Source organism: Limulus polyphemus, unplaced genomic scaffold, assembly GCF_000517525.1.
Source record: "Limulus polyphemus unplaced genomic scaffold, Limulus_polyphemus-2.1.2 Scaffold1057, whole genome shotgun sequence".
NCBI classification, from domain to species: domain Eukaryota; kingdom Metazoa; phylum Arthropoda; class Merostomata; order Xiphosura; family Limulidae; genus Limulus; species Limulus polyphemus.
The window spans coordinates 91,298-106,874 of record NW_013666667.1 but is presented as its reverse complement, the minus strand read 5'-3'; the positions used below and the strand labels follow the sequence as shown (position 1 = coordinate 106,874).

Sequence of the window (15,577 nt, the reverse complement as noted above, 5' to 3'; positions counted from 1 at the left end):
AGCGGAAGTCACGTGACGCTTATAACACGTCATGAGATTCTCGAAGGATCTTGAATTGTCCTGGTAACTCTAGTCTGTTCAAGGCGCTCCAATTTTTAGTATTTAAGCCCGGCAAATAAAGCCAGCGGAAAAAGATAGATATGCAGATACACTGAAGATAGAGATAACTGAGTCAAGCGAAACAGTAGGCACCGTGAGTAAATTGTGTGTATCACTGTATTTATAGCGTGTTTTATACAGGTTGTTAAGTTTAAAGTTACTGTGGAAATTCTTTGTATCACAAAGCTGTAACGAGAAAAAATAAACTAGTTTTAATCAAGAAGGGACTTGTATCGCTGAAGTCACTCGGAAAGAATTTTTACCAGAAATGATCAAACAATGCAGTAATAAACTGTTGAAAGACATGCAACATTCAATTGAATGCGTACGCACGTGTGTAGCTTAAAATTTATTCTCCATAAATGGATATAAAAAATGAAGAAACAGGATTAGTAAAACTTGTGAATTTACAAAGGGAGAAGAGGGATCGTCAAAAAAGTACAGAAACAAGTTGAATCAAAATGCAAATATTATATTTTCAAGTCTATTTTGAATCCATTCATATGAATAAGTACTGTAGTCATCAGAATTCGTCGTGAAAAAAAAAGGTGTTCCACTGCGAAGCAATCTCGAGAAATAGTATAATTGTGTCACAACTTTCAATAACAGAGTACGTCATCGAACAACTGATATTTTATTTTATTGAGTGAATACACTTGTCTTTCCTTAAAACTACTGTCACTAGCTTTGTATGTTATAATGTTTTAAATTGAATAATACTACTAGTTTGGCAAGTGAATTTAGAACTAAAGTAAACCTAAATCTGCCAAGCTGGCTGATGCTCGTATTGCTATTGCGGGTTATTAATATATCTTATATCTAAATTATGCTCTTGACGAGCCAATCTCTACCATAATAATCTTTGATGTTTGTTCTTCGTTTTGTTCACCAATGTTAGTGGATTGTAATATTTGTAAACCACTGTCAGAATATTACTAGACCTAAGACACACTTAAAAATGATGTAGAGGAGCTTAATTTTCTACAGTGGTATAGTTACATTGATATTTGTTAAACCTTTTCGAAAAATAGCAAACTGGGTAATGAATATCATGCAAGTCATTTTGTAACATCATAGCACCAGCACCTACATCAACAACCAATTTCAATGGCTTGTTAAAATCAGATGCCACAAGCTTTGGTGCACTTACGAGCATGGCCTCGACTTTATCAAATGCACTTTTATAACCTCCAACCAAAAAACGTCACTTGTTTTCTCAACAGTCTCGTAAGGGAATCTACGTTTCTGACATACTTTTTGGTAATATTTGGCCATGCCTAGGAAGTGTATCAGTTCCTTCTTGTTGTTGGGTACAGGAAACTTGACTACAGTTTCAACCTTTGAATCTATTGACTCCACCTTACTTTTCATTAATTTGATTATTAAATTCACTTTCGATAGCCTACCAAATAATGCATGGAGGCAATGTACATAATTCTCCAAAGAGCTTCTGTATACTACCATATTGATATACATGGTGAAACCCCTCAAATCCATTATTGATACCATTCAATAAACGTTGAAAGGTGACAGAGACATTTTTCATTCCAAACAACATTATATGATATTGCCACAGAATAACAGGAGTAACGAAGACTGATACCTGTTTTGTTCTTTCAGTGAGAGGGACCTGCCAGTATCATTTTAATAAGTCAAATTTACTGACTACTTTTGTATGACACAGTTTTTGTCACAATGTTACCTTTCCAAAAATCTGTACAGAAAACTAGAATTATTGTCAGGCTTATGTACTCGTATACTGGGAAACTCCATGCACTTTGACTCGTTCAATAATTCTCTTTTCGAGCATATATTGGATCTCAGCCTGAATCTTTGATTCAATGGGGCTGGCACGATAAGGATGTTGTTTAACAGGAGATACATCTCCTACATCAACATCGTGAGTCACAGCATTTGTCATATTTGGGATATCCGAGAACAGATTAACACATTTGTGTAATAGAAATTTCACATCATCACACTTACCAGGTGACAGATTGCTACACCAATTGGCAAGGTTATCGAATACTGCAGAATTATCGAGCTTTATGGTTGAGCCAGACTCACTAAGTGAAAAATTACGGATTATTTCTTGTGAGAGAAACTCAACAGACTCACCTGACATAGCAGTAGCCAGAGATTTCCTAGAAGATCCGCCTTCGCTCTCTCTTGCAATATTCTTTTAACATATTCACATAACATACCCGTTTTTGCTTTCTCCTTTAAGGTGTATTAAGCACATAATCTAAATCTCCTATTTTCTTTTCAATAACATAATGTTCAAAGAATATGGCTATCAAAGGTTCACTGGGAGTATGCAGTACGATTAAAATCTGATCATATGTTGCAAAACTTCTAGTAAATACTTTTTTGTCATATCACGCTTTCATGTCATCTTGAGAAGCCTGCAACTTATCACTGGCAATGGAACACACTTTCATCAATCTATCTTTGAAATTCAATATGTAGTCCTTAGATAATCACTATACTTTCATGCACTCTCGGACTGTAAACAACAACAAATGGATCCCATCATTCTCATGACAATAAGACTTTAGCATATTTTTCAATGACTCTTTGAATCTTTCTAATGCTCCTTGAGACTGAGGACAATATGTGCTCAATATGTATTGTTTGATGTTTAGCTCATGTATTACTTGTGATATTCTGGACATAAAGTTAGATCCTTGATCAAACTGAACATTCCTAAGTAAACCTACTAAAATAAATAATTTTATCAAGGCCTCCAGAATGACTGGCAGCACTCTGATTCTCGGTGGTGGTCTTGCCTTTGGGAACTTAGTGGAAGTATACATGATGGTCAATAAACATTGATTATCCAACTTAATTTCTGGGATGGGGCCAATAAAAATGATCATTACATGGCTAAATGGTTCATCAAATGCTGAAATAGGCTTCAATGGTGCTTTTGGGATCTTTTCATTTCGCTAACCCACCATCTGACAATTGAGACACATGCCAGCAAATCTTTGGCCACTGAAAATGAGGCGTAATTTTCTATAATGTTTCCAGCCAATCGGTTCTCATGAGCTAAACTCAGAATTTCTCGACAATATTTAGAAGGAACTAAAATTTGACAAATCACTCACCACTTTTTATTTTCTGGTGTGTCAGGTGACTTCTATTTCTTCATTAAAACCATATTTGTTGTAATAATAGATTGGTACCATATTATCTTCATCTTGAGACAAGGACTTATTACAAAGGAGTGATAGTTTAGGGTCTTTCTACTATTCTTCAATAAATTAATCTTACAGATCACTGATTCTTCCAATTCTTGGTAATGGGCATCGAAAATCATCAAGCACACCTTGATGATGTACAAAGGTTTCTGAGAAATCAATATCAGATACATTTTCTTTAGCGGCTTTTGAAAATTTTCTACACATTGCCTTACTCACAGTACAGACTGGAAACAAGTGATGAGCATCCTGCTAAAGATGTTATGTGTCATATTGTTCACCCAGTTCTACAATCATACAAGGTTCTGTTACAATCCTGGATCCTGCTAAGTAATTACCTAACAGTAATGAACACCCTCACCAGGAAGTTTAGATGCCATATTGACAATCACAGACCCGTTAATCAAATCTGATTTCAAATTTACACGATGAAGAGGGACATAAAAATAACCACCTACCCATTAATGGGCACATTGTCATCAAGGTCTGCTCAGATATAAAGAGAATAGCCTGTAATAATAAGGACTGAGTAGCCTCAGTATCGGATAAAATTGTAATGGGCTGTAGACTCTCAATCTCACAGTTAAGTGAAACAAATCCCTCAGAAATGAAGGGTTTCAAACACCCCCACTATTAAATTAGGCTCTTCATAAGATAATCAAATTTGGTCAAAGAATATTCGGCCTCAAGGTGCATTACTTCAGACATTATGTAAGGTTGTAGGTCAGACACCACAGAGGCACTAACCTTAAACTTGGTCTGGTTCTTCGTTTCTAACGTCCAACTTACATAAATAATATGGCCCAGTTTTTTGCAATAATTACATATTGAACTAGATGACCTGAATCTACCACTACCAGCATAAGATATAGTTTGTGAAACTGGATTTGACTCAGCCTTGTCATACTTATTGACCTTTGAGGGGGTGCTGGTTGGTACAGAACTCGACTGCATGAAGATTTTCGTATCTTGACTAAAAGAAGAACTAGGTTTTTAAAATTTGATTTTGTGAGTTAGAGTATTCTAGCCAACTGGGACTACACACTTCATGCAATATTTCAACTTTCTGCTCATCTAAATAAGTCTAAACATTATCTAGTACACAAGACACCCTTTGATTTACACCTTTTATCAAACCAATTTTCTTGATTTCTTGCAAATTCAAAGTAAGTTGTTGTTTTTTTCATTTATCTTCCAATTTCTGAATATCTGTCTATAGACCTCAGGGTCTAACTCATAAGTTTTTCAACATCAATTGTCTGGCATGATCATAATCAAAAGCTTGTGGAGGGAGGAATAAGCCTGCTGTGCTTTACCCACTAACACTCTTTGTAGCATTAAGATCCATTTTCATTAGACCATTTAGAACTTTCTGCAACCTTCTTAAAATGTAGAAAATACTGCTCAACATTTATTTCCTCAAAAGGTGGAACTAATCATATATTTTTACATACATCAAACAACTGGTGGTGCAATTCCCAATTTTTTACTACAGTTTCAAGCATATGTAACTTTATTTTTTATTTTATTTTAAATGTCTTAAGTTCCATTTCCTTTATCCTGACCTAATGTTGAAACAAATTTATTTTTAAATATGAAAAGTAATAAAGCAAAATTTTCAAAAATATTAAAATCATAACCATGTAATGATTCAACAATTCTGTAGTATACCACAATTTGATGACTAAAATTCTGCAGCCTATCATTACTAACCATGTTTGGCAACTCAGAATAGTCTAACACAGTAATAAAATAGTTTGTTATAATAGCAGTAGATGCCCCTGGGCTAATAATCCTTTTGGACTTGTACAACTGCAAATGTGACAGTCTTCCGATGATGATATTCAAGATGAAATGAACTCCGTTCTAATATAGCCATCCATGACTTTCTTTGACTACAAATTGTCCTCCTTCAATTGCTTGTATAATCTACAAACCTCATTTTTATTAAACCTACATAGCATCAACACCTAGTGTAAAATAGTAATTGCGAATGTTACTCGTAATTAAAGATAGAGGTGATAATAAGGAGTTGACCTGGAAATTACGTGCAAGTTAATTTTAGTTGAATCTCATTGAAAATGCTTTATAAAATCATTGACTGAAATATAATATTGTTTTAACTTAGAATTTTCTAAGCACAGTTAATGTCACATTCAGACTCTCAGCTCCCTTTAGCTGACAAACAAATTATATCATTCAAAACATAGCTTACAACACTAATCCTTATTGTATTGTGGACACTCATGAAAAATCCTAGTACACAAAATAAAACTACTGAATTGTCCACTTGCCAAGTCTTCTTAGCATTTTTTCTTCCAAGGTCCACGGTAGTCAGATTGGATGGCATCTCTTCCATTAATTTTCCTAGCCATGCTGTTGCTGAGTTACTTCTTCCTGATCATCTTCTTAAAGTAGTTTCCACAAGAACTTTGGGCTCCTCAGCACATTGAGTTTCTTCTTTGGAATTACCCAATTTGCTGTATTCTTACCAACATACTTCCAAAGATGCTTAAGATAAAACACTTTTGGTTTGGAATACCTATTCTTTTGGGTTCTATAAACCACATCATTAACTTTTTTCAGCAGCATATGGTTCTTCCTCTCATCTGTTTAACTTTGGAGTTTATCCTTTCTTATAGCAGGATTGTATAGTCACCTCAATGGAATCCAGTCTTATTACCATTAACATCAAAACTACCTTTAGCTTTCCAACAAGTCTTTCCTGAGTAAAGTCAAGTATGACACCTCCATTCTTCACATCCAAAACAGCTCTTCCAACCATTAATTCCTTAGAACATGCCACAGTATTCAGTTCCACTAAGATACAGTCACTAACTCCTGAAATGAGTATCAAACTTCCTGGTGGTGCATGCAATGACCAACCTCCCTGTTTCTGTTGGAAGTTCAACACCTGGTGCAGTAATTATCATGTACTACTTAGCAATTTTCTGGTCAAAGACTTCAGTTCTATTTGAAGATATCCTGACCTCACATCAATATATTCTAATGAAGTCACTTCCCAAAATACACTGTTTCAATGTCAATTGCTCACACATCATAAGACACAGAGCAGTTTCCTATAGCAAGGGTAGCTTCTAATTTTCCTTCTGATAGAATTTGTATGTCCATCTGCTTTTTTGCTTCCATCACTTTTCTTTCTTCCTAAATGGAGGCAGTTTGCAATATAACAAATCAGAATCAACAATTGTAGCTACAAAACCAGTTTCATAATTTGTCCAATAGTTTATTTCCTTTTGTTCTGTGTCACTTGTTGTCTAGATAATTTTTTCAGTTCTCCAATTCTATCAAAAAGAGGAATTAATGTTCAAATACTACAGGATCGATTTATCCTGTAATTACAACATGGTACAATTAGTTGATTATCTGCAAATTTGATGGATTCAAGTTCCATCACGAACTACGGAGCATTATTTAAAGATGTAAACCTTCTTTGCATCAGCCTGATTCTCATACCCTGTCTTTTATGACATTTATAATCTGGTCAGGTGTCAACACATCCATCATTTGACATGAATATGTAAGTAAGATAACTGGGTCTTCCATAAATTCCTGCTGAGGTCTATTCTTTCTTCTGTACTCTTTCCTGGTACGTTGCTCTGGATTTATCTTTCTGCTACAACTCTTCAACCCTGTTGTATGAGGCAGCTGCTATTGCTTTATACTCATGTTTCTTACCTGGAAGATTTCTCAATGTTGTCAAAGTTGTTCCCTTTAGATGGGCAGCAAGATGGATGGCTTGTTGTTCACTATTCTACCTGTTCACTCTGGAAATGATTTTGAACTGAAGTTGATATGACTCCCATGGTACTTACCATCACAATAGGTTAGACTGTTGAATGACTAGCTGAATTTTGGAACTGGATTTGTTTTGACAGAAGTACTCCAAGTGATACAGCAGTAATAGTAATAGATGTAGACCAAATAAGTTCTTCTCTGACATCACACAGTTAATAATATAAATTTCTTTATTTGATGAACTACTAAATACATTTTAATGTTCTTATATGATTGACAAAACTATTAATATGAAAGTATTAAAACTAAAAAATAGTTATGATGCAGTTCCATATTTTCACACTTTATAAAAACTTTTCTATCTAGATCAGAATAACATTGAAAACAAACTACAGGTAACATATGTTATTCAAGAGGTTTTTAGTAGGTAAAGTCTAAAATCACCAACATTACTTTCAGTCAGTAACTTCTTGAACACATTTTATGATAATTTCTACTTCAAGCATTTGATTATCAGAAAATCTTCTCAAAATATGTCAACTTTATCCAATGACTAACATCAATACTTTATAAAGTTCCTGTTAATAGGATCTATAAGTAAGTTAAGTAAACTTTAGAAATTCCAAGATTTAGACAAAATGAGCCTGTTTTACAATATGTTATTTATTCTTTTATCAAGTTTAGAACAGATTCTTCTGTGTATAAGCATTATAATTATTGGATTCAGTATGCTAACTTAATAGAAAATAGGTTCTTTATCACCAAGTCCTAGAATCTGGAGGACTGCAAGTATTCAGAAAAGTAAATCCCTAAAAATCAATTATTGCAGCAGATTCTCAACACACCTTAAAACACTAATACGAACAAACTGTTTCCAAACATTCCTCAAAGTATATACTTAAAGAACCAGGAGGATAACAGTGGTCACTTAGAAATCTTCTTGTTGTTTCATTTTATATAAAAAGTTACTGTTTTCTCAAACCATTTTCAATTGAATTTTTTTTAATTTTAAAATTATTTCAACTGTTTTGATCATTTCTTCAAATTTATTACAGGGCAATTGCCAAGTATAGCAGTCAGCCCCATGCATTCAGTAGTTGAATAAACAGATTAGTCAACCTAATGTCAACTCATTCAATAGCTGGATAAATATCAAAGCAGTCAGCCCAGTGTAACCACATTCAGTAGCTCAATCAACACCAAAGTAGAGTAGTCAGCCCAATGTAACCACGGTCAATTATTGAATTAAGATAAAACCCAGAAGAAAGGTTAATAATAAATTCTACCTTCTCCTTTACTTCACATACATCCTTATCAGGAACTGAAGTTGAGGTTCTAAATATGGTAGACAGAACACTGCAAAAGATGGCACTTATTAGTAGCTTCTACCTTCCTTGTCTATTTCATGTATAAAAGGACAAGGTTATTAAGTTTGTAAATTTTTACAGATAGTGAAAAAAAGAAATCTACGTTGAATGCTAAATCCTACACTTCTCATTTTGATTCTACTGACAACTTGGATGAGTACAATGTCCAAGAAATTTCATATCATCTTTCTATTTTAAACAGATAAGAATTTACAATAACTTGTTCTGTTTCGTGGCTATCTTTTTTGCTTTTACTTTTGGAGCAAAATTGAAAATTTTGTTTGATATTTAGCAGTTCCAGTATTGGAAAGTCTAAACTACATAATGTATACCAAATTCTACAAAAAATTCTTTAATAACCATTTAAAAGAGCTATACTCAAGATATGAAACCAGGTGATGTCTTCTCATGTACGTTTAACTTACAGTTATGTTCACAGTAGAAACACAATTTCTCCACAATGTTATCTCTCATTTTTGAAAGGTCCCAATTTAATCCAAACCTTCTGCTACAATGATACAGCTGTAAGGTTTTCTACCAGTATGTTTTCTTTGATGTCTTTTTAATCAATTCTCTGATACCATTTGTTTTCCACAAACTATATAACGTTAAGGGTTCATCCTGGTGTGTGCTCTTTATCTATTTGTAATTCCTCAGAAAGGTTATTAAATTGATGAATAAGGTGTAGAGGAGGGCTACTAGTATGATACCTGGGATGCAAATGTTATCATATGAGGATAGGTCAAGGTCTTTGAACTTGTTTTTGCTTGAAAAAATAAGAATTACAGATCTGATTCTGATTAAGCATCATATTTTTTCATACTTAATGGAAAGAATGGTGAGACTATGGAACACGAACATAAATGTCAGCAGATTCTTTTTCAGTTAAGATAGCTTTATTTTTCTAAAAGGGAGGTTGGACTTTGGAACAGATTGCCTTCAGATGTGGTAGATGCTTTAAATTTAAGGGAGTTTAAAGGAAAAACTTTATTAATATTTTAAGGATAAGGACTGGCTTTGAATTTTTTTTTTTTTAAGGTTTAGTTGAATTAAGTGAATAGGACAGCACAGATTGACCAAATGATCCTTTGTTGTCCTTAAATGTTATATATTACAAAGCTGCACAATAGACTATCTGTGCTGTGGCAACCACTGGTATCAAAACCCAACTTTTAACATTGTAAGCCCTCAGACTTACTGCTGAGATATTGGAGGGGAAGCTTACAGAAATGTAACTTTTCTCCCAATGTGTATTCTCTGAGGTATTTTTAAGCTATAGTTACTTACAAATTGTTTTCCACAAACTCCACAACTGTAAGGATTCTACCCAGTGTGTATTCTTTTATGTCTTTTTTAAGTAACTACTTTCTATAAATTGGTTTTCACTTATTTGGTAACTATAAGATTTTTTCCATGTGTGTGTTATTTGATGTTTTTGTAAGTCACAAGTTGATACAAACTGTTTTCCACACACTCTGCAACTGCAAGTAATCTCCCCAGTGTGTTTTCTTTGATGTTTTTTTAAATTGTGATTTATTTGTTTGTTTATAGTTAACCACGAAGCTACACAATGGGTTTTATGTGCTGTGCCCACCATGAGTATCAAAACCTGATTTCTAGCATTAAAAATTCGCAAACAAACTGCTGTGCCACCGGGGGGTTGTCATTGATTAAAAAGTTTTTCACAAACAGCACAGCTGTATGGTTTTTTCCTCAGTGTGTCTTCTTTGATACATTTCTAATTCACCCTTTGTTCTAAGCTGTTTTCCACAATCTGTACAATTTCTTCCCAGTGTGTATTCTATGTACAAAGTATTTTTCACAATCTGTACAACTGTAAGGTTTCTTCTCAGTGTGTATTCTGTGATGTTTCTATTAATAAATTATTTGTTCAAAACTGTTTCCCATAATCTGTACAACTATATGGTTTCTCCCCAGTGTGTCTTCTTTGATGTTTTTTAAAGATAATACTTGTACCAAAGTATTTTACACAAACTCCACAACTATAAAATATCTCACCAGTGTGAATTCTTTGAAGTATTTCTAATTCACTCTCTTTCCACTGTACTACTATATTTTCTCCCCAGTGTGTATTCTTTGATGTGTTTTTAAATTACTGTTTGTACCAAAGTGTTTTCCACACAATGTACAACTGTAAGGTTTCTCCCCAGTGTGTATTCTTTGATGTACTTCCAATTCACTCTTTGTTCTAAACTGTTTTCCACACACTGTACAACTGTAAGGTTTCTCCCCAGTGTGTATTCTTTGATGTACTTCTAATTCACCCTTTGTTCTAAACTGTTTTCCACACACTGTACAACTGTAAGGTTTCTCCCCAGTGTGTATTCTTTGATGTCTTTTTAAAATAGTACTTGTACCAAAGTGTTTTTCACACATTGTACAACTGTAAGGTTTCTCCCCAGTGTGTATTCTTTGATGTCGTTTTAAGATAGTATTTGTACCAAACTGTTTTTCACACACTGTACAACTGTAAGGTTTCTCCCCAGTGTGTATTCTCTGATGTATTTTTAATTCACTGTTAGTTCCAAACTGTTTTTCACACACTATACAACTATATGGTTTCTCTCCAGCATGTCTTCTTTGATGTATTTTTAAGCAACTGTTTCTCTCAAAGTGCTTTCCACACACTGTACAACTGTAAGGTTTCTCACCAGTGTGTGTTAATTTATGTATTTGTAATTCATTGTTTGTTCCAAACTGTTTTACACAAATTACACAATGATAAAGTTTTTGTCCAGAATGTTTTCTCTTTTGTTTTTTTAGGATATCAAATGTTTTTCCATAACTGTATAGTGTATTAGAAGCTTTTAGGTTATTTCCACTTAACTCTGTTTCTCCACAAATGTTGTTGTTTGGAGATTTCATGTCTTCTGTAAAGTGATCTTCTTGTTTTATAACATGATAACCAGGACACTGACTCCAACTACAGATGTTCACACTGGTCTTTATATCTAAAATAGAAGTTTTTACTAGACAAAGTCTAAAATCACCTGAAAGATTATAGTACAGTGTCACAATAACCAATGTTACTTTCAACAAGTACCTTTCTTGATTATCTGTTAGAGATATTTTCTAACTTGAAGTTGTTGCATTATCATGAGTTGCCTACTTCAACAAGTTAATTAGTACCCATACTTTATAGTTCCTGTTCAAATGTTCTATATGTGTTAAATAAATATTTATAAAAGCCAAGATTTAGACTAAACTAAAATGTTTATCTATATATTACTTATCAAGTTTAGGTATGATTTCTGGGATTAGAAGCTGTTTGATTAGTGGTTTCAGCATGCTAAATTAAGAGGTTGGAGATTTAGAACTTTCCATGTCTCAGATTCTTCAGAAATTCACATCCATGGAAATAAATATCAGCAGTACATTCTCTAAACATGTTGAAACATTAATCTACAGAAATGGGTTCCAACCATTATTTACTAAGTTTATACATGAAGAACAAGGAAGATAAATGCTGGTCAGTTAGAAGGTTTTCTTTATGTTTCATTTTATAGAAACAAGTACTGTTCTCTCCATTTTTTTCAGAAAAAATTAATTTTTTTAGATGTTTTGTTGTCTCATTTTATCACTTCAAAATCTTTTACACAATAATCCCCAAGTAGAAGTTATAAAAAACACACCAAACACAGATCTATATGCTTCAAATTAATCCTGTCTTGTATAGTTCAATAACTCTTAAAAGATCACCAATAATTCAACCAATTCTTTGACCATCTCGCTATGGGTAGGTAAAGTTCTAGTCAAAACTTTTTAAAGATTTCCGATAGATACCTACCTCTACTCACACAATAGCTTTTCACACTAGCCTTTATACCTGCTCAGTTCGAGCTGCTCATTTAGCATGCATATCGCATGCAAAAATCCTCCACAAATAGGAACACAACACACACTCCCAGAGCAGCTGGCTCCCTCTGCATTACATTTTGTGTACCTCACTTTCGAGATTAGGCACACCAGAAAATAGAAAAACACTAGAAGTTGGGAGGAAGGGTGTGCGAGAGGAAATAGGTATTTATCGGAAATCGTTTTTCATTGTAGGAAGATGATAATTTCTGATACGATACATACCTCATCTCACACAATCCCACATTGAATAGGTGGAGGGACTGGTGTAACATAGAAATAGGGAAACATGCAAAATACAGCAAATCTGAGTAATCAACTGCAAGAAAGGTGTTAAAGGTCGAACTTCCTCCAAGTGTGCCTAAAATTATGGCATAGCAAATGAAGAAGCAGGAAAAACATGGTCAAAATTATCATCTTCCTGCACATCCTCATCAGCTTGAAGGGGTGTTACCCTATATAGAGAAGACAATTAACCAGGCCCCATGTAGAAAGCTAACTCCTGCCAAACTAAGGCTTGTACCTCCTAGGCCGATAGCAATGATCTCTTGGCTTGGATGTGTCTCCAGAAAAGGCAGGAGCTGAAGTGGTAGTCACGTTAATTCTGAATTCATTATTTGCAATAATCGCAAAAAAAAAGTAAAAATGACCACTCATAAAACTGGAAGCAAACTAATAAGAAGAAGAAAAATATATATGCAGGTATGAAATCAAGTACAAAATCCTCACAAAGCAAGAAAATTCAAAAGCAAGTGAGAAACACACCTGACTCTCAACATGCCAATCTCAAAATGAGGTACATGAAATGTAATACAGAGGGAGCCAGCTGCTCTGAGAGTATGTGTCATTCTTCTATTGGTAAAGGGTCGTTGCATGTGCTATGCATGCTAAATGAGCAGCTCAAACTAAGAGGTACAAAGGCTAGTGTGTCAAGCGAGACACTTTTTTTTAAATGTGTTAGAAGGCAGAAGAAGACTGAGAAAAGCTATTGTGCAAGCAGAGGTATGTATTGTATCTGAAATTATCTCCCCTAGTATGAGAACTGTGAAATTTGATCTACAGGTCTTCTCTAAGAGGTTCGGAATTTAATGTAAATTATTCATTATAATATAGATATTACTAAGGCAAAGAGCCTTCGATGTTATTCATTTGCAGAATCATACTGTAGAAAATCAGACCAGTTTCCCATCTTTTCTCTTTCACAAATTGCCTATAGTTGTCCCTGTCATTTTATACTACATTATTTTTAGTACAGAGTATTGTCTATTTTGCTTTCAGCTTGAAAGTTCCTCTCGAGGTATTTACGTCGACAAGCATAAGGAAAGCTTTAAAGGCTCTTATGCCATAGCTAGAAAATCATATAAATTATGATAGTTATAAAACATTGTTTGCATTTTTTTGTGTTGTCAGGTGCATTATTTAAGTAAATAAAAAAATTATTTTGTGTACTAGTGTTATAAGTATAAGAAAGTAGGCATAAATTTATTAAGCAACCAAAAGGAAAAAAACAAGTCACAGTTAAGTGATATATTTCTTGTTTTTGATGTATGTTATATATATTTATAATTATAAAAGTAAGTAAAATGCAACAATTACAAACTTGTTAGGTTAGATTAAATAAGATAATTAAAAAAAATAATAATAAAATTCCTTCTTGAGGTATGCTCATGAGCAACTTGTAAGTTACATCACTTAATACAGTACATAAGCTATATGTTTGCGGAGCAATTTACAATTAGTGCAACAGGAATATTAGCTAGACGTGGGTGAAAGGGCAATAAAACAATAATATTAAATATATATAAATATATACTGTTAGGAGTTTTATGCTATTTAAGATAAAGAAATTGTAGTTTCATGTTACAATTTGCAGTCATTCTAGAAAGAAAAAAAGGGTAATTTAGATTTATTTGGTACAGATATTTTAATTAAGTATCTTTACTGAAAATTTGTCCATGAATATATTAAGTCAGAGTGTTGACTATTCCAAGTGTAAAGCAATTTTCTTTAAGATTAAAAATACTTTTTTCATGTGAAAATTGTCAAATTTCATATCAGTAAAACTATATTTTATTTATTACTTAATTTACCCTAACTCTGTAGGCAGTACTTCGATTTAACTGACCTTGTATCTACTGTAAAAAAAGAATTTTTGTCTTTTGAAAAACACTTGTAATATTTACTGAAACCATGTCAAATTATGTAAAGATACAAAAACATATTAAAAGTTACAGTATGGAAATTCTTATGGTTACTTTAAGGTTAAAATGTCAATCACACTGACCAAATCTGTTTGGAAAGTGTTAAGGCACTGTCAACAAATGTAAGTTTTAGATGTGTGTACTTACCAGATGTTCTTTCTAACCCAGATTCAATATCTCTTTGAATTTCAGTTTCTGTTTTCACATTTATAACATTACAGTGTGAACTATCCTGATTCTCATCATCACTGTAACTGATCTTTGAAATAACATCATCTTGTAGCAGATCACCAGACTGCTCCATTTTCACTCGAACATATAGGTTCTAAAATCAAACAACACACTGAAAAGTTTAACAGAAATAACAAATAGTGTTACCATTACATATAGTCTCCATAATTCACTAATATAAAACATGAGGATTTAATTAATAAACCTAACAATTCAAAGTTAATTATAAATGAAAAGAGTGCTAAAACTATTTAAATACAACATATTTTATGTCTTATTTCATAAGCAAACAAAACATATAGGAAAAATTTAGAGAAAATCAGTTTCATTTCTGTTACTTGTAGTTCCATATTTTGGATTGACATAAAAGAAATTACTTTACAGGAAACATCGCATAACCACTTTCTAATTTAAAAAGACAAGGAATTATTCTACAGGAAACACCTAATAACAATTTTCTTATTTAAACAGACTGTTAGATATAAACGACTGTTCATTTTAAGTTTAATATGATAGTATTATTTAGCTTATATTGTGCAAGCATTAAATAAGTTATTTTTAGAAGTGATAGTTATGGCATGTTTCCTTACAAATCATTTGTTGTGAAATGATATTATGCTACTGGAAACTTCTGAATTTTTCTGCTGTTTTAATTGAGTACTGTTGCATCATATAATATCTAGTATTGTAAAGAAAGTTCTAGAAATATACATCTCCAAAAATTACTCAAAAAAAGAGATATAGATAGATATAAGCTGGGTGATCATGAGTTTAGCCATACAAAGTGAAAAGTGGTAACTTTTAAAGAATAATACTTGCAGATTGTATTGTGATAACAGAG

The 15,577-nt window shown here is 33.1% G+C and overlaps 1 pseudogene; it reads right to left on the bottom strand.

Moving 5' to 3' along the window:
• LOC106461910 overlaps window positions 1–15,577 on the bottom strand; it is a 100,478-nt pseudogene that overhangs the window by 45,927 nt on the left and 38,974 nt on the right.